We start from the raw sequence: 23,275 nt of genomic DNA, 5'->3' as shown, positions 1-23,275 counted from the left end.
CTCTACGAAAAAACAAGCCCGAAGTACCAACCGAATTTCTTAAACCAAAAATATCAGAGAGAGTAAAAAAAAGGTAGTACTTCTTATGTCAACAATGCATAATAGCAATGAAGTTGACAACCTATCAGGCAAATCTGAAATTAATTTGATTTATAATGGTACGAAATGTGGTGTTGACGTTTTTGACCAGCTATGTCACGGTAAATCAGTATCAAGAAGAACTAAAAAATGGCCTTTACGAGTATTATATGGCATGCTTGATGGAGGTGCCGTAAATTCGTATGTAATTTACCAAGCAAACAACAGCAATACTAATAAAAAATTCCACGAATAATGTTCTTATTGCAGCTGGGCGAGGAACTAACTATAAAACATATGAAGAGGAGGCTTGAAATTCCGAATTTACCAAGTACTCTCAGGTAACAGGAACAAAAATAGTGTTTTTGCTTATTGATCTAAAATCCTAATTTTTTGTTTCAGGCTACAAATTTTAGAGATATTGGGTATAGCGGAAAGTAACACCTCTAGACAGGCACCACCTCTTGCAGAAAATAACAAAAGTAAACGCTGCTCTATTTGTCCTCGGACGCAGGATAGGAAAGGCAGAGATCAATGTGTCAAGTGTGAACAAAAATTATGCGCCGAACACAGAAACGCAATTTGTCAATTTTGTATTTAAATATTTGGTTGTTTTTTCCTAATAAATCTTTTAAAAGTCTTTTTATCTTCTGTTTTTTTTATAAAATTAAATATACCGCAAAAGGTGGGCATTCCACATAGATCTAAAATAGGGGTTATGGGCGACCCCATGTTGTCATTTATGTGTATTTATTTTTATGTTGTCGTTTAAGCGCTCTCTCTCTGGTAATGATAGGGATGTAAGCCTTGGATTTTTACTATTCTTGCTATCTAAAAAAATATTTTTTTATTTTTATTATTACCTATGTCGGCAGTATTTTTTTTTAATAATTACTATTAAACGGGGGATATGTGTGGCTCGTGACACTCTTCTGATGCTTGTTCCAGGATTCGTTTCGAAATGGTTTAAAACGTTTCCCAAGTTATGATTTGCTTGTGGCCTGCCTTGTGCACGAGCTCTTCGAAAACTCTCATTTTCACATAAGTTACAAGCACTGCTACAATTACTATTTTTATTTTATACATAGTGACTTTTCATTACTTAAAACTTAATAATTATTTGTCTTGAAACCGGAGGCTTCTAACAAAATAAGCCAATATCCCCTTTTTATGTAAAAATGTTAGTTCTTTTTAAATTTACTATCCAAATAATTAAAAAGTAACCAGAAAAAAAGGTGACATTTTTATCTTTGCTGACCACTAATTTTAAACGAGCCTGTATACATTTTAGCATAAAATGTTATAAAATCAGATAGTACCAATAACAGCAGTATACGATAAAAATTTCGAAAAATAACGACCAGGCGTTTCGAAAATATTAACAAAAAACCATCTTCAATAGGACCCCTAACATGAAAACGATTCAATTTTCAAGATTCCTGTATACGAAGTTTTTGTCTTATTTTTAGACAAAGATGCAGCTGGTAAAATATTGCGATCTAACTTCGGGACACCCTGTATAAGACTAATTTTTTGTTAGTTTTTAATTATGTAGGTATTTAACCCATTAGCGCCCAGCGTCATCATTTGATGACGTCAGAAATTGGTGGGGATGAGAGCGCCCGAGTAGGTTGGCGATTGCCGACGGCTGTCTAAGGTCTAAGGCTAGTTGCACACACACCGATTTTGGACGGCCGGTAAAAAATCGGCCGATATTTTATCGGTAGCAGGTGCTTTCACATTACCCGAATATTTACCGGTCAAACAATTAGTTGGTTGTTGTGAAGAGGTTAATTAATATATTTGTTTTATTGTGGTCGCCGTAGCGCCACCGTAGAATGAAGCACAAGTGGTGGATTGGAAAAACTACTTTAAAAGGTTTAAAACGTAGCATTGAATAATAATGAATCCTAAACAAGTTGTTGCTATGTGGTTATTGTATCGCCGTATTAAGCGCCGTAGAATTAAGCGCAAGTTCTGGATTCATCCAATCCATCAAAGCAGAGAACACACGGGGACATTTTACACACTTTTTGAAGAAGTAAGGCGTGATGGTAGTAAGTTTTTCAACTTCTTCAGAATGTCTATTGCATCCTTTGACGAACTCCATGAGAAGTTAAAAAATGAAATTCAACATCAGAATACTAAAATGAGAAATTCTGTTCCTTCACGAGAAAGGCTTGCTCTAATATTGAGGTAAGTAATAAATCAATATAAAGTAATTCAATGCCTTCCTCTCAATAAAATATTGACCTTACACTTTTTATTGATGTTCCCATTGTACTAAATATTATTAAATAAATATAACCACAAGATCCCTACCACAATTAAGAAGTCCAAACAATTCTGAAATCTTGTCTAGTCATTTTTTTTGAAATGGTTGAAATCACTGTACAAAGTATAGAGAACAAATTGACACAAGTTATTTTTTCAAAATTAATTTCATTTTATTGTATGTACATTTTAAATTAAAAATGTATACATGAAAAATGAATGTAATTCAATGTTTGCAAATTTTTTTGTCATGCAAATAAGATTTTAACGAACTTGAAATTAAGATAAGTCATAGGTAAAATCTGAATACACAGATGCAGCTGGGGAGGGGCTCGCTGTTGATGGAAAGGTCTCTGGAGATGCGGGTAATGAAGATTGGCCAAAATCTTGATAATATTGTGCAGTGGTTTGTCCTTGTGATTCAAGTGGCTGGCCTTTCAAAGTGTATTCCTGTTGGTGGTTTGAATCGTTCTTATTGTGATTCTGTTGAGTTTTAAATTGCTGATGGACTTGGCAATTTGGGGCTGATAGGTTAGAGGCTGTTGTGGTTGGAAGCTATTAATTGCGCTGAACTGATTGGAATAAGACATTGGCGGAGTGGAAAATTATTGATTTGATTGCTGCGGAAAGGGGTAGTTGTTAGGATAGTAGGAAGGTGTTTGCGGTGGATGGAGTTGAGGTTGAGCAGTGCTAATACGTTTTTTCTTTATTTTAGAAATTACTTCTAAACATCCATTTGAAATTCAAGAATTTCACTGTCGTCGAACTTGTTCAAATGTTGCAAATGCCCTTGAAAGAAAGACATATAAGGATTAAGTGGTGGGTCTTCTAATATTTTATCATTTTTAGCTCAACCTCATCAGGCTGGTGACGTCTTTTGTGTTTTCGAGGTTTGGAGTTCTCACGAATAGTCTCCTTTGGGCGTAATGGGGCTTTGGGTAAAGCATCAACGTCTTCTTCTTCATTGTTTTCTGTTCTACCTTCTAAACTTTCTGCAAATTCCCTTGTCTCGAACAATTTATTTAAAAATTGTATTTGATCAGCGTAGACGTACTTCTTAATGTTAGAGGCACCAGCTCCACTTTTCTTACTATCTTTAAACTTCCTCTTCGACTTAGTAGGCATCTCGAAGATTGCCCCATCTCTTTGTTATTTCTTTTGCTGAAACAATTATATCTAAATAGTGTTAATTACAAACCTCTTCATACAGCACGATACATAAATAGTATAATAATAATATGCAGGGTGTTTACGGTCTTGTTATTATTTGACTTTTATTAGGGTGTTTTAGTGTCATTCACATTTTTTTTTCCACTGTTAATTGACCCATTAAAAAATAAAACACAAGATCGTAACACCCTGTAATGGTAATAGTATCAGTAACTGATACTAAGCAATTTTTTTTTCAGATATCTTGCTAGTGTGTGCACCTTTACCGACCTACATTACTCCTTTAGAGTTGGGATTTCTACTGCAAGGGATATAGTAAAACAAGTATGCCAAGCCATCTGGTTAGTTATGAAGAATGAGTGTATATATGAACTTTCTAAAGATTATTTTGAAACCATTGCTTCTGATTTTAAAAAAAATGCCAATTTTCTACATTGCGTAGGTGCTGCCGATGGCAAGCACGTTCGTATAACTTGCCCGATAAGAAGTGGTTCTATGTTTTTTAATTACAAAGACTATAACTCTGTGGTATTAATGACAGTAGCTGATTCAAATTATCGTTTTGTGTATGTTAATGTTTAATTTTGGCGTTTGCCTTTGAATATAGAGCATATGTTGTATCAGTTTACTTATGTTACCCGATCCCACACTGAAAATACTTACCAAAAATATACTTAAATATACAAATATAAAAATATACAAAATACTTACCAAATGCATTTTTTTCCTTATCCTCCATATCCTCAAAATCGCTTTTCAGAGCGCAACTTCTCTCCATGCATCCCTGGTGAGATTCCTGTCTTTAAATGCATCTAGCGTTTTATCCCATAAAACAGGTTTTGCCTCCACTAAGGATATAAGCACATCATTGTCAATAGAATCACCCATTGCAAGAATGTATGCAGCTAAATATTAATTAAGAATGAATTGAATTAGGAATGAAATTAGCACACACTCACACGCTGCTACCAAAACTACTTTAAACGTTAGTAGACGGTATCGATGACGGTGACTTAGGGGCGGTTGATACAGGTAGAAGAACAAAATGATTGGGAATCGAAAGATGATCTATCGCTGTCAAATTTCGTAAAAAGGAAAAAGGTTGCATGCAGCTCTAAATTCTGGACACCAAAATGGACTAAGGAAGAACCCATGTATGAAAATATTGAAAAAGAAGGTTGTGCCGAAGCTTTCCACAAAATAAAAGAAGAATTACAGGAATTAACATAACTACAAATATTTGAGAAGTTTTTTGATGACGATCTTTATAATCTTCTTCAAACAGAGACCATGCGATACCCCAGAAAAATAAACATGATTTTTTTGTAACTTCGGAGGACCTCAAAATTTTTATCGGATTTTTGATTTTTTCTGGCTATCATGCCTTACCAAGTGAAAGAGACAATTGGTGTAAAAGAGAAGATTTGGGCGTTCTTCTAGTAAATAATGCGTTTTCCAGAAATGCCTTTAAAGAAATAAAATCTTGTCTTCACTTTGCTGACAATTCCCTTGCAAATGATAACAAAGACGATAAGTCATTCAAAATAGGGCCATTATTTTGGGCAATAAATACTAAATTTCAGTAATGGGGAGTGTTTAGAATACTCAGACTCAAAAAACTAAGAACTCTTAATAAGTAAGTTAGGTTTAGTTTAGTTCAGTTTATCAACCACTAAATCTAGTCTATAGCACAAGTACAAATCTGGTCTATAGTTTAACTCGTATCACTTGGTTTTGGAGTCTCACATGATTCCATTGGTAGAGGGCAAATTTTGGAAAACGAACGTTTCACAATTCCCTTAGAGGTCTGGATGGAGGCTACTCTTGCTACCCTATCTTGGCCTGGTTGAACAGAGAGAATTCTTCCCATACTCCATTGTAAGGGTGGTCGGTTATCATCTTTTAAGACAACCAGGGCTCCAGGTTGAAGAACATTGTTATGAATTTGCCACTTAGTTCGAACCTGAAGTTCACTCACGTACTCTAGGGACCATCTCGACCAAAAATGCTGCTTTAGCTGCTGCAAACGTTGAAAGCGGGAAAGTCTGGACTCCTTAACATCCTCTAGGTCTGGCTCTGGTAGGGAAGTAAGGGGTCGCCCAATTAAGAAGTGTGAGGGGGTCAATGCGGTATAATCATTAGGATCTGGAGAGACTGGGGTAAGAGGACGAGAGTTTAAGATAGCTTCTATTTCTGTCAAAACTGTAACTAACTCCTCATAAGTTAATAAAGCATTTCCTAGAACCCTCTTTAAATGTGTTTTGCATGACTTTACGCCGGCCTCCCAAATACCCCCGAAATGAGGTGACATACTAGGAATAAAATGCCAAGTTATCCCCTGATTTGCAACTGACTCGGATAAATTCACTTCATCCCTCCTTAAAAACTTACCAAACTCTTCAAGCTCATTTCGAGCTCCCACAAAATTGGTTCCATTATCGGAATAAACATTCAATGGTTTACCTCTTCGTGCAATAAATCTTCTAAATGAGGCTAGAAAGGCCTCTGTTGTCAATTCAGTAACTACCTCTATATGTAGTGCCTTTGTGGAGAAACAAACAAAAATACAAATATAACACTTAACTCTTTTGCATCCCCTTTCCTTTTTATCCTTCATAAATAAAGGTCCTGCATAATCTACACCGACATTATAAAAGGGAGGAGCAGGGGTTACCATAGTTTGAGGCAAAACACCCATAACAGGATTTTTAGAAGTCGGGTTGGTTCTGAAACACCTTATACATTTGTGTACAGTATTACGAGCTAAATTTCTTCCCCGAAGTGGCCAATACATTTCTCTAATTGAAGAAAGATGAAGTTGAGCGCCCGCATGATGTAATCTAATATGTTCATGTTGGAAAATAAGATTAGTAAAGGGATGTTCACCAGGAAGAATTGCTGGATATTTATTTTCAAATTGAAATCCTGAAAGTTGTAACCTTCCCCCCACCCTCAAAATACCCTCGCAATCCAGAAAGGGGTTAAGTTTTAACAAAGTTCCTTTACTCGCTAAAAATTTGGACTTATTTAACTCACTTATTTCAGCAGCAAAGGCTTCCTGTTGTGTTAGCTTTACCAGCACAGTTAAAGCATAGTTTAACTCAGGAACAGTAAGAGGACCAGCAATCTTTGACCTCTGACGACACTTTGCAATAAATCGCAGGCAGTAAGCCATTACTCTTTTTATCTTAGATAACCGCGAAAATCTTGCAAATGGAAATAGGGCCCCAAACTCGATCTTAAAGACACTAATTTGTTTTTTCAAATCTGGTAAATTAATTTGAGGTTGAAAATCAGATTGGGGCCACGAACACTGAGGGAAAGAGAGCCATGGCGGACCATTCCACCACAGATCTAAACTCTGAATTTGACTAGGATAAACACCTCTGGACAATAGGTCTGCTGGATTGCTCGCACTACGAATATGACGCCAATCAGATGATGAAGTAAGTGCCTGGATTTGAGTCACTCTGTTGCCAACAAAGGTTTGTAATGTATTAGGAGGAGTATGAATCCAACTTAGAGCTACAGTTGAGTCGCTCCACAGAAAACATGAGTTGACAGTGACTGTAAGAGTGGAACGCACCTTTTCCACTAACCTCGCTAGAAGGAGTGCGGCACAAAGTTCCAATCTTGGAATTGTAACAACCTTGAGTGGTGCCACCTTACTCTTACCACAAACTAAATGCACACTTATCATACCACAATTATCTACACTCCTTATAAAAACACAAGCCCCATAGCCTTCAGTACTAGCATCTGAGAAGCCATGGATTTGAATCTCAATACAATGGGTACCCAATATATGCCTGGGAACCTTCAATTCATTTAACACTAATAACTCAGATTTAAATTTGTTCCACTTAGAGGCCAACTCCAAAGGCAAAGCATCATCCCAACCTAACTTTAGCAACCACAATCTCTGCATTATAATTTTTACGATTATAAGACATGGACTAACAAGTCCAAGAGGATCAAACAGTTTTGCAATCACAGAAAGTACTGTTCTCTTGGTTACATGTTTTGATACATCACTGACATCAATTTGATACATTAAAAAATCTTGTTCACATGACCAATACAATGCAAAAGTTTTTGTTTGACCTCTTTCACCAAATAACACTGTAGATGTAGATGAGCTTGTCTTCACATGATCTAAGATCTCTTGACTATTAGAAGCCCACTTTTGAAGTTCAAAACCTGCAGATTTTAAAATAGATGTTACCTCATTGCACAAATGTATGCCTTCTTTTACACTCTCAACACCTGTTAACATGTCATCCACGTAAAAATCCTTTTCGATGACTTTAGATGCTCTTGGAAAAGATTCTGAACTCTCAATAGCAAGTTGCTTCAAGCACCGTACAGCTAAAAAGGGAGCGGAAGATGTTCCATAAGAGACTGTTTTTAATTCAAAGGTTTTCAATTCCTCTGATGGTTCACCTCTCCAAAGTATACGCTGAAGACACCACTGATCCTTATGAATCAAAATCTGGCGGTACATCTTGACCACATCTGCTCCAATCACCACCTTATATTGCCGAAATCTCTAAATAATTGACAACAAATCGTCCTGAATAACAGGGCCCACGCATTGAATGTCATTTAAGGACACCCCGGTATCGGATGGAGCTGAACCATCAAACACCACTCTTAGTTTGATGGTTTGACTCTTCTCATTTGTTTTGAATCTCCAAGGCACTCAGGCGATTTTTTAAAAGGAATATGTACAACAAATCTGCCTTCCTCATTACGAGTTGCAGTTTGACTAAATATTTCCTCACATAATTTTTCTTCTTCAGAAAGAAGGGGTTTTGAACTTAAACCCTCTTCAATTTCCCAAAACTTGCAAATCTGCTCTTGAAGGTCCAAGTTGGTTGTCAAATTACACTGATACCTTGGCACAGAGAGATTAGATTGAAATTCACCCCATACAATCCAACCTAGTTGGGTTTTCTGCTATGTTGGCATGTTTTTACCTAAATGTACTTGGCCTATGCATAATAGATTCAGATAAACACTCGCACCGATTAGAAGATCAATTTCACCTGGCCTGTTGAACTCTGGATCTGCTAGACATTTTTTGGTATATTCCAAGAAGATGTATTAATCTTACAAGGAGGATGTGTACCACTAATTTTAGGAATTATAATACAAGGAAGACTCATCGAATATCGATTAATACAAGATTGGATAGCTATTTGACATCTATGTTTTAACTGCGACACCTTTTGACCAACTCCTGTTATGAGAGATGACAACTTAATTTGTTCAAGACCTAGTCTCTCACAACACCCCTGTGTGATCAAATGAGTATGGCTACCACTATCCAGTAAAGCTCTGCACACTTGAGGAACTCCGGATGAGTCAATAACCTTCACTAAAGCTGTTTGCAACAAGACATTTGAATAAAAATTACTTACACCACTAGATAGACTAACAGCCACATCATTGCCCTCATTCTGCTCTGACTCATTATTTAAAACCTGTGCTTCTTGTTGAAGTCTATTAAAATGTAATAGAGTGTGATATTTTAGCTTGCACCTCTTGCAGGAATAATTAGATTTACAAAATCTACTGCCATGCCCCTCTTTTAGACAGTTGAAACACAATTTCAAACCTTGCACCCTTTCTACTCTCGACTGCACTGCCAGTTTAATAAATTCAGGGCAATTATGAATTGAATGCGACTTCTTACAAAAGGCGCAAATACTATTTTGTGTTGACACTGTATGAGATTTATAAGAATAATTATTATTAGCTCGATTACCCTTATTTCCCCCTTTACCATAACCACTCTCCTCTAACCCCACATGTTTTCTACTCTTAGAAATTTCCAAATTTTGCAAAAGATCAGCTTTTCTCTTTAAAAACTCTAAAAACTCACTCAAAGAAGGAAACTCAGAATTTTGACCCAATACCTCTGTATCAGTTACCTGACGTAATTAATTTAAATCGGAACAAATTACTTTTCTTTCTTCCCACTCACGCTCTGTCTTTTTGTCCAATTTAGAACTAAGAATAAAAATTAAAAGCGTATCCCAAAACTCTGTGGGTTGGTTCAAGGTTTTCAAACTTTGAATGTGTTTTGATACTGCATCAACCATTTTTTGTAACTCAAAACAAGACTCAGAACATTAATTAGGTATATTAAGTAAAGACTTTATGTGATTTTGCACTAAAATACTTTTATTATTGTACCTATTACACAACATATCCCATGCTATCTGATAATTACTTTCAGTAGTCTCAACCCCACGAATTACCTGAGCTGCCCCACCCTCTAGGGATGCTCGAAGGTAGTGAAATTTTTGCACATTATTTAATGACTCATTCGAATTAATTAATGACTCAAACAGATCTCGAAACTCAAGCCAATTTTTATAATCACCTGAAAATTTATTAAGATTTATTGCTGGAAGTTTCAAACCCATTGAATGCATTTGTGCACTCTGCACATAAGTACCTCGAGAACTTGAAGGGTTTTGCACACTCTCATTGACTGAACTATTACTTTCCCCAGAATTAACAGCACTATAGTATTCATCTAAAATCTTTTTTCCCTGTGCATTTAACTTATAATAATTGTCTTCAAATGATGTACGCTCCTGGAGTTGCTCCTCAGTAGACTCTGACAACATCTCAATTTCACTCTGTACATCATCAAATTGAGAGAGTAAATCGGAGAATTTATTTAACCTATTTTCTAGCTCTAAAATAATATGCTTATCAGTATTTTCAGGTTCTACACTTGAAATGCATTGTTTTACGGTCTCAAAATAATTTTTAAATATTGTTTGCTTACTTTTAATAATACCTCTTTTTTTTGACAACGCTTTAAGTTCCTCCGCCATCTTGAAAATATGAGGAAACAAAATAAATATTTTTTATTTTATTTTATTTATTTGAAAACACCACAAATTAAACAGAAGCTAACAGTTTACTCAATAAAGGAAAGGAAACATTGGAAAGGACTTACTCTGGCTTCCCTGATGTTTGCTCCCGGACTATAAGAATTCTTCACTTTCACACTTTAATGGCTGCTGTTGAACACCGCTCGTCGAAGTCGATTGAAGACTTTGAAATTTCGGCTCAATTTCCGAAATAAGGTTTTCACAAATACTACATCTTGTAGCTTACTCAATTACCCATAGGTTAAGGTATATCACGGTGAGAAGGACCATGTTTAGAATACTCAGACTCAAAAAAACTCAGGAATCTCCAAAACACGTTTGTTTAATTACTCAAGACACACAGCTCTCCCCCCACATCATGGCCGCCTGTGGACTGTCATACCACACGGTAAAATAAATATTAGCCATCTAGCGGCGCAGCGCCAAGGCATGATTCACCAAAATATGTACAAAGGTGGTAAATACAACATATTAAAAAAATATGGATTTATATAGATTATAAATCTTTAAATCTAAGAAGACAAAAGGAATGTAAACAGGGAGTTTTGGATACATTTTTATCGATTGATGAGATGATTGTAAAATATTTTGGACACCATGGCCTGAAGCAATTTATCAAAGGAAAGCCTATACGGTTTGGATACAAATTAGGAGCGCTTTGTAGTGATAATGGGTATCGCTACAACTTTGCTTTGTACTGTGGCAAGGATAATAAATCAACAGCAGAGCCCAAGATTCCTCTAGGGAAAAGAGTCGTAACAAGTATGCTCGAAACTGTAAAAAATCCTGAAAGACACATTATTTTCTTTGACATGTTTTTTACGAGTTACAACCTCTTGTGTAGCCTAAAAGAAAAAGGCTTCCGAGCTACAGGAACCATAAGGAAAAATTGATCATCCAAGTGTCTCACCAAGTCATCCAAAGAACTCGAGAAGGAACCGAGAGTGGCCTATGACTGGCACTTTGACAGTAGCCAAAAACTTCTTGTAGTCAAATGGAATGATAGCAGGTGCGTTTCGGTGGCAACCAACTTTGATACACTTTTACCAACCACTATTGTACAAAGGTGGAACAAAAAAGAAGGTGGTCGTGTTCCAGTTGCACAACCTCTTTTAATTGCCAATTACAATAAGCATATGGGAGGGGTGGACCACCATGATTGGTTGCTTGAAAAACATCACATATCAGTACGGGGCAAAAAATGGTGTTGGTGCCTTTTTACTCGAGTGATAGACTTGTCGATCGTAAATAGCTCAATTCTCTATAATATGATCCATACCGGAAAAGAAAAAAAATCCATAAAAGACTTCAGGATGGATGTGGCTTATTCATACCTAAAGATTGGTCATGGAAGAAGAGTAGCCTTTGGTCGTCCCTTGAGTTTGTCAAATATGTCTCGGAGTAATGTTACAGAAAACGTAAAATATAATGGCAAGAATCACTTGGTAGCCAAGAGAGAAAAGCAAAGGAGATGTTACCACATGCCAAAGTAAGCCCCGCACATTTTGTTCAAAATGTAATGTCACTTTTTGTGTACCTTAGTGTTTTAACAATTTTCATAAAAACAAATAGTTTTTTAATTCATGTTTCATAAACACCTCTGATTTTTTTATAAGCGCATTAAATTGTATTGTCATTTTTTCCACAAAAGAAAAATTACGATTAAAAGAGCTGATTCTTCAATGTTCTAATTTCATCTTGTCAAATCATAGAAGGCAAATTATAAAACAATTCATTAGTATTCATTTAAGTTCACTTTATTCCGCTTGTATATCATTCCTAAGGAAAGGATATGAATATGCGCAGTATTAGTGTACTTCCCTAACTATTGTAATAAGCAACTCCTAAAAATAAAACTTCAAACAAATATTCTATTATCTTCTGCACCATTAAAACGTAAATTTTAAAACGAAACTTCAAACTGAGCATCATTTTCTATAAAAATAAACCCTTTGAAACCCGATAAAGCTTAACGAACTGTATACTGGATATAATGTTATAGAGTTTAGTTATTATTTAATCTCGCACGTAACCGTACCAGCCACTATTTAATTAAAAGTTTTTCTCGTGTATTGAAACAAATACTAATCGCGATATAACGAAACAATTCCGATCGTAATGAGAAATTCGCTAATTCGAAATTGTAGGCAACAATTGCGGGTCACGTGATTATGTTTGAGATTTACGTTAATTAACCTCCTACAGAGAGGCCAGGGAATGTTTGCTCGCTTTTAGCCGTCATTTGATTAAATTATCGCCTGTTTATTTACTTTGACATGATGCTAGAAATTGATTAATGGCATGTTTGGCTTAGTTGTTATTAATCGACATAGAATACGTAAATAATGCTAAGGAAGAGCTAAAAGTCTGTAAAAGATCTTTTATATGGGTGTTTTTGTTTATTTTCTCATTAGGAATTTTCAGGTAGAGCAGGAAAGTTGCTGTTTGCAAAAACAAGTTTTTCCATTTTTTTGGAATTTGAAGATTATTTAGCTTTAAACGAGACCACTCTTTAAAAGAAAAACTGTACTATGTATTCTTGCAAAAAATTAAAGATTTAAATTTTTGTAAAATAAATAATATGAGCAAAGAAAATTGTGGGTTCGGAAAAGGTAAAATTGCCAAAAATAAATATAATAATGATATCAAATTATATTCATCATAATGTAACGTCATTCATTCAAATAATATCTTGGATACATTTCATTTAACTCAAATTATTTCTGAGCCGACCAGAGCTTCCGCACTTGTAATAATCGATTTAATTTGTTATGATGCTTCTAATATTATACAAGATGTTGGAGTGCGAAATGTGGGTATTTCTGATCACTTTTTGGTTTCCGTTAAACTAAATATGACTAATACTGAAATATTCACTGTATTTTTAGATCTTCGTATCATTTAAATTTAGCTTAATTTCAGACTGATCTTGAGAATCAATTATTGACGATATTGATATGAAGGTGTTTTTTTTTAACAAAAACTGTATTAAACATTCTTGACATGCATGCTCCGTTAAAGAAAAAAAAAACAAAAATTACCATATAACCCATGGATCACGGACAATATTCGACTTATGAAAATTCTTCGTAATCAAGCACACCGCATTCAGAAAATAACTTATTGAAACTATTATGGGGATTTAAGACATCTAACAACAACTGCCACCAAAGCTGAAAAAAAGGCTTATTTAAGTCAAAAGTTTTCAAACTGCAGTGCTAAAGAAAAATAGGGCGAATTAAGAAAAGGAAATATTATTAATACCAAAAGAAAAAATATTCCCAATAATATATAAAATGTTGATCTTGAAGGTCTACATTAATATTAAATTACTAATGTATTATCAATGTATTGTGACGACAGGCCACCTATTTGAGAGACCACCCTGTATGAGCTAGACATCCGAAGCGCACGTGGGCTGGGAAACAACGACTCAGCATAATGTGTTATTGTAATTGCATAGCTAATAAAATGTACTAATAATTAGTTGTCACGTAGACACCAGAATTATAACATCTAGGCAACTCAATATACCATCTGTTCATTAAAGCCCAACACAGTAGTATTAATTAAGCTACAACCCCCAAAGAAAGTACTGGTGTCACAACTGGTGGAGGCGCCGGGTAATCCTATCATACAGAGTAACTTTCGCAAAAACTGATCTACATCTACAGTTAAAGTACTAGTTCGCGTGGTTGATCACTCGTAACGTAACGTCGGTCGTAGAAAGTGTAGAGTACGTGTTAATGGTTAGAAAGTGTGCGAGTGTAGTGAATGTTCTTGAGAAGTCACGCTAGAGCCAATAGACGCCGCTCATCACTTCTACCAGTTAGAAGTAATCATACAGTTAACATGCCTAACAACCAAGATAATGACCAAGTAGGAGAAAATCCCAGAGGCCAAGACCGACACGCAAGGGAAGTTTAGACTTCCGTAAATCCAAAAGTATTCGCAGGAAAAGAGGGTGAGAACGTGGCATCATTTATAAAAAATTTTAATAGAGCCGCAAGAGCAAACCGTTGGTCTGAGGAGACTAAACTTCTCCAACTACCATGCTATTTGGAAGGTGCAGCTCTAGAATGCTTTGAAACGATAGAGGAAGATATAGAGACGTACGACGAAGCAATAGAGTCTTTAAGAGCCAACTTTACAAAAACAAAAGACCAAGAGCAGGTGTATGTTCGGCTATTAACTAGAAAGCAGCAGGATCTCGATGAACTGTGGTCCTATTATCATGAGATGTTGAAATTGTGCCATGATGTAGATCCAGGTATGGAAGAACGAGAGCAAGTTGGTTTCATCATAAGAGGTCTGCAACCGAAAATTCTACAGAAAGTAAATTTAATGGACAACCCGACAGTAGAGGCTCTTCGAAGGAACTTGCAGAAAGAAGAAACTACCGAGTTTTTGGCGGGAGAGTCGTACCCTGATGGAGCCATGCCAAGTACTAGCAGAGGACCTTACCCTGAAACAGCCAGAGGAAACCATCACCAAATGAATGATCTGGTGCAGAGAATCCAGCAACTGGAAAGACCATCAGGTAGGCAACAGTCAAATTTTAATAATCCACGTTATTTTAATCATAATTCGAGAAATAACGGATTTAACAATCCTAGCATTAAAAGGGAGAAATTGGAATTTGGAGATTTGAAAGTGGAAAAATTGGCCACTATGCAAAAAACTGCTATGCAAAAAACGGCAATACCCGTCGATAAGCAACGGTCAATCTACAAAACAAATTCAATCAAATTTAATGCTGAATTGTTATTTCTGTAAGTTAGATAGCCATAAAAAAAATAATTGTAGGTTTAAGAAAAGGCAGTTAAAATCATGTACTTATACTGTATCTGACATAACGACATTTATAGAGCCAGTAATTATTAACGGACGTATAGGTCAAAATAATGTAAAATTTATTCTAGATACTGGGTCAGGAATAAGTTTAATTGATTACTCTTGGGTTGGGCAGTGTAAAATAGAAAACGTAGGAAGCGTGATAATTAAATCAGCTAGTGGACATTTATTGTGGGTTTTAGGTAGGATTAAGTTGAATTTTGCTTTAAATGGTGTAGAGTTGTCATTTGACTTCATCGTTGTTAAAAATTTTGGAGAAAAAATTATTTTAGGAAATGATTTTAATGACAAATTTAGAGCTGATATTAATTTTCTTCTAAAATCCATAAACTTGCAAGTAGGAAAAGACTCGCGTATTATTAAATTCGGTAAATTAGATTACGAAACTCCATCGCAAGATAGTGTTGTACGCAGTCTCTGTTTTGTTAAAATACCTCCTAAAAGTTCAGTAAAAGTTTCAGTGCATTTCAATAGAGCGTTAGCAAGAAACTATTTTTTTTCACCGTCCACTAACTATTTTTTTAATCGAGCTTGTAAAATTATCAATTTTGACGAAAAGAAGGCGATAATTTGCATAACAAACACCTAATGTAACTGTAGACATTTATAAAAATACCGTGTTGGGCGAATTAAATAAGGAATTCTCGCGCGTAGGTGCGAATGATTTTAGTGAGTATCATAAGGATACACTTTTCGAGAGTTACCCTGTATTTTTACAGGAAGATAATGTAGTATGTGATGTTAATTTATGTAACATAAAGAATTCTGTTGTTCCATCAGAAAGTAGTAAAAATAACTCATTAAAAGCCATAACGTCGCTTATAGATTTAAATGAAAATTTAGAAGAGAATAATTACAGAGAACTACTAATTTTATTAGAAGAATTTGTCGATATTTTCGCTACGAATAATTTAGAATTAGGGAAAACTAACATTTGCGACCATACTATTGACACAGGGACTGTCGCGCCGATTCATCAGGTGCCTTATCGCGTAAGTCCGCGGGAGCGCGAAATAATAAGCAAACAGGTAAATGAAATGTTAGAAGCGGGTATAATTAGGCCATCGCGATCGGCGTGGGCGTCGCCAGTAGTATTAGTTAAAAAGAAAACAGGCGATTGGCGATTTTGTGTAGATTATAGGAAGCTAAATAGGGTGCTTAATTTAGAAAAATACCCGCTACCTATCATTGACGATTTATTAGCAGCGCTAGATGGTTCAAATTTCTTTTCTTCTTTAGATTGTTTTTCGGGGTATTGGCAAATAAGCTTGGCTGAACAAGACAAACCAAAAACAGCTTTTATAGTACCCGAAGGACTTTTTGAATTTAATGTGTTGCCTTTTGGTTTAGCTAGTAGCCCCGCTTGTTTTTCTAGAGTAATGGATCAAGTTTTAGCAGGATTAAAATGGAATACTTGTCTAGTGTATTTAGATGACGTACTGGTTAAAGGGGAGAATTTTAAAAGCCATTTAGAGAATTTACGTAAAGTTTTTGAGAGATTTAGAAGCGCGAACCTAAAATTAAAACCATCAAAATGTAGTTTAGCTCAAAGTAAAGTTAAAGTCCTAGGACACGTAGTTTCAACCGAAGGTATCTCCCCCGATCCCGAAAAAGTTAGAGCTGTTTCTGATTTTCCAATCCCCATGTGCGTAAAAGACGTTCAATCATTCTTAGGATTAGCTAACTATTATCGAAAATTTATTCAAAATTTCGCTGACATTGCAAGACCTTTAAATTTGTTAACTAGAAAAAATATTAATTTTGCTTGGGAATTAGAACAACAAGAAGCATTTAATAAGTTAAAACAATGCTTAACTAAGTCACCCGTGCTAAGTCATTTTTGTGAAACTTTACCTATTGAATTGCATACGGATGCAAGTTCTTACGGGTTAGGTGTTGTAATGTTACAAACAGATGCCTCAGGCAGCCACCCTATTGCATACGCATCCAGACGATTATCTGATGCCGAAATAAATTGGAATACTACTGAAAAAGAATGTGCCGCCGTAGTGTATGGTGTGACGACTTTTCGTTATTATTTATGGGGCAATAAGTTTAAAATAGTCGTAGATCATCACGCTTTATGTTGGTTACATAATAACAAAGATCCGGCAGGACGCCTAGCTAGGTGGGCTATAAAATTACAAGATTTTCAATATGAAATTGTGCATAAAAATGGTAAAAAACATCAAGACGCGGACTGCTTATCACGCAATCCCATAACACAAGCAGAGGAAAATTACGATAACGTCAACGAATTACCCGTGATGTCATTGAACTCGATAAATGTTAAACAATTACAGCAGGAAGATTCGTTGCTAAATAAAATAAGGTGTGCACTTGAAAATCCTGACGCCGCAGAAAGCAAAGTACGTAAAATGGCACGAAGTTATTTACTACATGAGGATTTGCTATATAAAAAAGAATTTAATTGCAAAACCGGCTCCACCAAACTTTTAGTGATACCTGAGAAAATGAAACTTGATATTTTAATATCGTGTCACGATGATTGTTTGAGCGGTGCACATTTAGGTTTTGCGAAAACATTTGGTAAAATAAAAAGTCGCTATTTTTGGCCTGGAATGTATGAGGAGGTTGAAAAGTATGTAAAATCATGTCTTCAATGTCAACATCGTAAAAGTCCTCCTAAAGCGGCTCAAGGGTTAATGCAGCCTATAAAAGTAGGATTACCATTCTCTAAAATAGGTATTGACATCTTGGGACCGTTTCCAAAAAGTAATTTGGGCAATACGGTTATTATAACTGCAATTTGTTACGCAACAAAATGGGCTATAGCAAAACCAATGCAAAATGGTACAGCAAAATTGGTAGCAAATTTTATGTTGGACAACATCATCTGTCAGCATGGATGCCCGGATCAAATTATAACAGACCGAGGAAAATGTTTTACATCCCAATTAGTAACCGAACTGCTACGAGGAATAGGCAGTTATCCCTCCACAACCACGGCCTACCACCCACGTACCAATGGGTTATGCGAACACTACAATGGTACGTTAGCGAACATGCTTGCAATGTATGTGAGTACGAACAAAAAAGACTGGGACACATATGTAAATTTGGTAACTTTTGCGTATAACACCGCTCCTCAGGAAACAACGAAATGCTCGCCATTTCTTTTAGTTTATGGAAGAGAAGCGAGGTTGCCAATTGACGTTGCATTAGGAGTCGAAAATAGTAGGGACGAGGATGTTCAAGAGTTATTACGAAGAATTTAGAGTACGAGGGAGGAAACCCTTAGGCGAATAGCAACAGAACAACAAAGACAAAAAGAAAGATTTGATAAAGGCAAAAGACAAGTTGTTTATCAAAAAGGGGATATGGTTATGGTATATACCCCTATAAGAAAAAAGGGCAAATCTGAAAAATTATTACATCGGTGGTTTGGACCCTACGAAGTGATAAACAAAATTAGTGACGTCAATTATCAGATTAAAATTAAAAAGAATAATAAAAATGTACAAGATACCATCCACGTGGAGCGCATGAAGAAATATGTAGATCGATCATAATTAGGTGTAAATATAGTACAGGTCATTTACGTTAAAAGTAAGCATAAAATTTTATTTTAGTTATGTTGAAATCATAATTATGGCGTGTTATAAGTAGGTTTTATTTATGCTGATTGGTAGCAATTATTGGAATAACAATAAGGTAATTATTATTGAGTTTTGTAATTTGTATTTAAATTAATACAAATGAATTTATTAAAGCTGCTTAGCAAGACGACTGGAGTAATTTTAAACGATAATTGGAAGCAATCTTTACCAACTTTTGAAAATCCAAATATAAGCAAAATAATGCCAGATATGCTGGAAGCTAAGTATATAGGTAGTGATAAAATGTATAGTTTTAGGTATCATTATACTGGGAATTTGCTTACGATTATAAATGTTATAACAACCGCTTTGTTTTTTGTAGTAATTATAAGAAATCCATATTTATTAGGTTTAGGGTATACTCCAGTAGCAACGGCAATGAGCGAAGTAAGTGTAATTTTAAATGATGTAAACGCTGCCGTTCTAATTTTATTGGTAATTGTTTTTATTTTTTGGGCTTGCTTTAAATATGTGAAAGATAGACGTTTAAGAGAAACGAAAGGTAACACGGAGGAAATTGATACGATTAATGAAATGACCGGGATTTCATTGAGCGCTTCCCAGTCGTCCGTGGCTACCCAGACGTTAGAGAAAAGTCAAACTAGGTTTAAGTTATGAAATAAGTTTATTGTTTTTTTTTTTTTTTATTTTGTGTGTTTTAAAGAAGTATACTGCTGTTTTTTTTTCTTTTTGTTATAGATGTTGATCGTTGCAGTCCAGAACACAAACGCTGACGAGAGGTTAATGCTCATCAAACGTCGAGGTCGACGTTTTTCTTTCAAGAAGGGGGTGTGTGACGACAGGCCACCTATTTGAGAGACCACCCTGTACGAGCTAGACATCCGAAGCGCACGTGGGCTGGGAAACAACGACTCAGCATAATGTGTTATTGTAATTGCATATCTAATAAAATGTACTAATAGTTAGTTGTCACGTAGACAACAGAATTGTAACATCTAGGCAACTCAATATATTATCTGTTCATTAAAGCCCAACACACAGTAGTATTAATTAAGCTACAACCCCCAAAGAAAGTACTGGTGTCACAATATTACGGATCCACTATTTAGTATTTTGCAAAAAAAGTCTTTAGATATAGCTTATTGTCAAAAACAGGTATTTTTAACAAAAGAGCGTCTACAGTCCTTGCGGAATGAATTAACCTTCGAACAATTTTTTGAAGAAGCAAAAATTAGAATTTCAGGCGATATGATAGATAGCGTGGATAATCCTACACCATCAAAAAGAATAAAATTATCAAACACTATCAAAGGGGATGAAAAGTCTTCTTTACGAATTTTATTTTATGAGATTATTGATAATATTTCGACGCAAATAGATGTTCGGTTTGCAGATCTATCGCAGTTAACTTATTTTGCATTGGTTGATTCTTCTAAGTTCCAAGAGTATAAGAAAAATTTTCCAACTTCTTTAGTTACAAGTGTCACCAACCTTATAAAAATATTTTTGACAAACAGCAACTAATTAATGAGTTAAGTGTAATTTTTCACGATGAAGAACTAACAACATTAAATGTAGAGTCGATTTTAAAACATTTTATAGATAATGGTCTTAAAGAAATATTTCCCCAGGCTTTTACACTTTTTACGCTTATTGCTACAATACCAATCACAAGTACATCAGTTGAAAGACATTTTTCATGCCTTAAACGCATAAAAACATATTCCCGAAATAAAATAGGTAATGAGCGCTTATCATCACTTGCTTTAATTTCCATCGAAAAGGAACTCTTTTGCTCTTTACAGGGATCTGATAATTTTACAGATTTAATAATAAGTAGGTTTGCACTTTTAAAGGACAGAAGAATAAACCTTATTTATAAAAATTAGTTGTTTTACAACTAAAATAAAAAACTAAAAAAAAAATTAAAAAATCAAAAGTTAAAAACAAAATCTATGTTAAGTAGAAGAATATGATATCTTTTAGTTATATAGTATTCAACTTTAATCTTTTTTAGAAATAGTATTAAAAAGAAGAAAACTACATAAGCTCAAAGGTGCATAATTAAATAACCATGCATTTTTGGTAAGTAAGTAAAAAAGATCTATGTTAATAAAAATGAATTTATTTGTATTTGTTTATAATATAGAAGAATATTTACTGCATTTTTGCATCTTATAGTAGGTATCTGTCAATAACAGTAGGTAGTGTATATATCTAAGGATTTAGTGAAATTAAATGAAATATGGATATAACACAAAAATTACGATCATAATTTAAATTCATACAACTTTGTAAAGGTGTGTTTCATTTTGTTTTTTTTGTTTCCGCATTTTTTTTTGTTGATTGAAATCTAAATTTTAAAAAAATATTATTTTTAGGTTATTTTTTTTTTAAGATTTCGAAAACATTATTTTTTTCTTAATTTTAGTAAATTATTAATGAAAAGTGGCCGTGGCACCACAATTTTTTTTTAAATCCCGAAAAAGCGGGGGGAGGGGGAGCTCGAGCTACTCGGTGTGCGCACTGTTATAATAATATGTCGCCTACCTTAGATTACAGGGCGCGAGCCGCCACTGGTATACAGCCCGGATGAGAACAGAATCATTGTATAACGTTTCTAATAATACAAAATTATCGTATTACAAAATACGCTATATTTATAAATGTTCGTTGTTCAGATACCACCGCCATTATGGTAAATAATTCATACAAACATAAAAATCTCCAATAAAAACACCTTGCTCTAAGAAATATGGTGATTTTTTTGTCACTTTTATAAAAAACTCATTGCATTTTTTTGTTTCAGTTGAGAATTTAAAAATTAAAAAATATTTTTTAATTTTGTATTTTTTAATAATGTTAATAAATGTATGATTAAGTGAGGCGCTTTAATTCTTTGCCCAAAATATATATATATTTTGTCAGAAAAGTTGGCTGCGTAAGAAAATTTTGTCTCTTTTCGAATTACAGCAGAGAGATTTAATTATAATATTTTCAATATGGTAACCAGCTAGATCCACCATAATGCTTGAGTGATCTTAAACTACATATTTGTTTATGTTTGTGATGGAACACCGCATAATAAAATATTCTTGGGATAATTCTGTTCTGAATTTCAGCAATTAGCGATTCTGACTGCGTTATAAAATACCTATAAAATATTTTCTAAACAGTTGTATACATGTTCGTAAAATAGACTTAAACCACATAATAAGCACTACTATAAGATAGCTTTATAGCAGTCCCGAAATAGTTTTGTAAATATATTGTATAAGGAATCCTGAAAATATACATAGGACCGTTTTATATTTATCACATTGGTAGTCATTTAAAGGTTGTGTAATGTACTAAAGGATCTCATAAAGTTACTGAACTGTTGTATAAACTGAGGCCCTTTTTGGTTCTAAAGATATTGTATAGTGGTTTATACCCACATTATAAGATTTTCACGTTTCTATAAGATATAAGTTTAAGTGTGCTCGCGAATCTTATGGAAAATCGGCGTGGTCATATAATGGTTCGGTTTATGCTTTTATCTCAGGTGAGAGGAAACTTATAAGATCTTCTAATGACCTTTCTCCATAGATTAGCAATGTATTTTAACTTATAATAACTTTACTGCCTCTTTTAGTCACTAAGTTGGTTATCATTATTTTTTTTCTCTCTGAGTTATATTTCTTGCTTAATGAGCTTAAATATACATATAAGGTTCTGAACATTCATTTCGGAAATTTTATGTTATTATTAATTATTTTGTTCTTAAATGCCCCAGTTCTATTCAACACTTTATATACCTGATAATCATATTAATTGAACATGAATGTCGTTTTTTTTTTCTGAGTTTATATTTCTAATAATGTAGAGTGGCATTGTGCTATAGGGGCACCGTACCCAAAACTTCATGCAAATTCACACCTAGGAAGGTTTGCGCTAGTATAGTAGTTTATAATATCTTTTCTTGCTTTCTTATATATTTTATAGTATCGTTTTTTTTCTCTTAGTAAAACTTTCACATTTGCACAATTATATAATTTTCCTTTCTTTTAAAATTAATTTACAACCACTTTTTGACTGTATAAATATAGAAGTGGAGCTGTTTTCATGCAGATAAATTTGTGAAGAGCTTGAGCTGCTGTTTTCTTTTATTTATATTTTTTTCTTTGATTTTGCCTTTTGCAGTGGTTAGGTGGGATTAACGTTTGTAAATTTGTTATAATATTTATTTAATTAATAATTAAATTGACAGCTACTAATTTTGTAAGCCTATCTCTGGTTCAGTATAGATATAAATAATATTGATAACATAATACTTCTTTTATATTACTTACATATATACTTACATCTTTTATATTACTCTTATATTACTTCTTTTAAAACATATAACATTTCTGTTTTTGTTTT

The 23,275-nt window shown here is 34.4% G+C and overlaps 1 protein-coding gene and 1 long non-coding RNA gene across 4 annotated transcripts in view; both read left to right on the top strand.

Annotated features, from left to right (window-relative positions):
* LOC126739056 (uncharacterized) overlaps positions 1 to 23,275 on the top strand; it is a 782,471-nt gene that overhangs the window by 457,621 nt on the left and 301,575 nt on the right. The gene's annotated exons all lie outside the window — the stretch shown is intronic.
* On the top strand, positions 174 to 720 carry LOC126739064 (uncharacterized). Its single transcript, XR_007661529.1, has 2 exons — positions 174 to 419; positions 481 to 720. It is a non-coding gene; the product is annotated as an uncharacterized LOC126739064 (long non-coding RNA).

The sequence above is a fragment of the Anthonomus grandis genome, chromosome 8, assembly GCF_022605725.1.
Source record: "Anthonomus grandis grandis chromosome 8, icAntGran1.3, whole genome shotgun sequence".
NCBI classification, from domain to species: Eukaryota; Metazoa; Arthropoda; class Insecta; order Coleoptera; family Curculionidae; genus Anthonomus; species Anthonomus grandis.
This window is presented reverse-complemented; position numbering and strand designations above follow the sequence as displayed.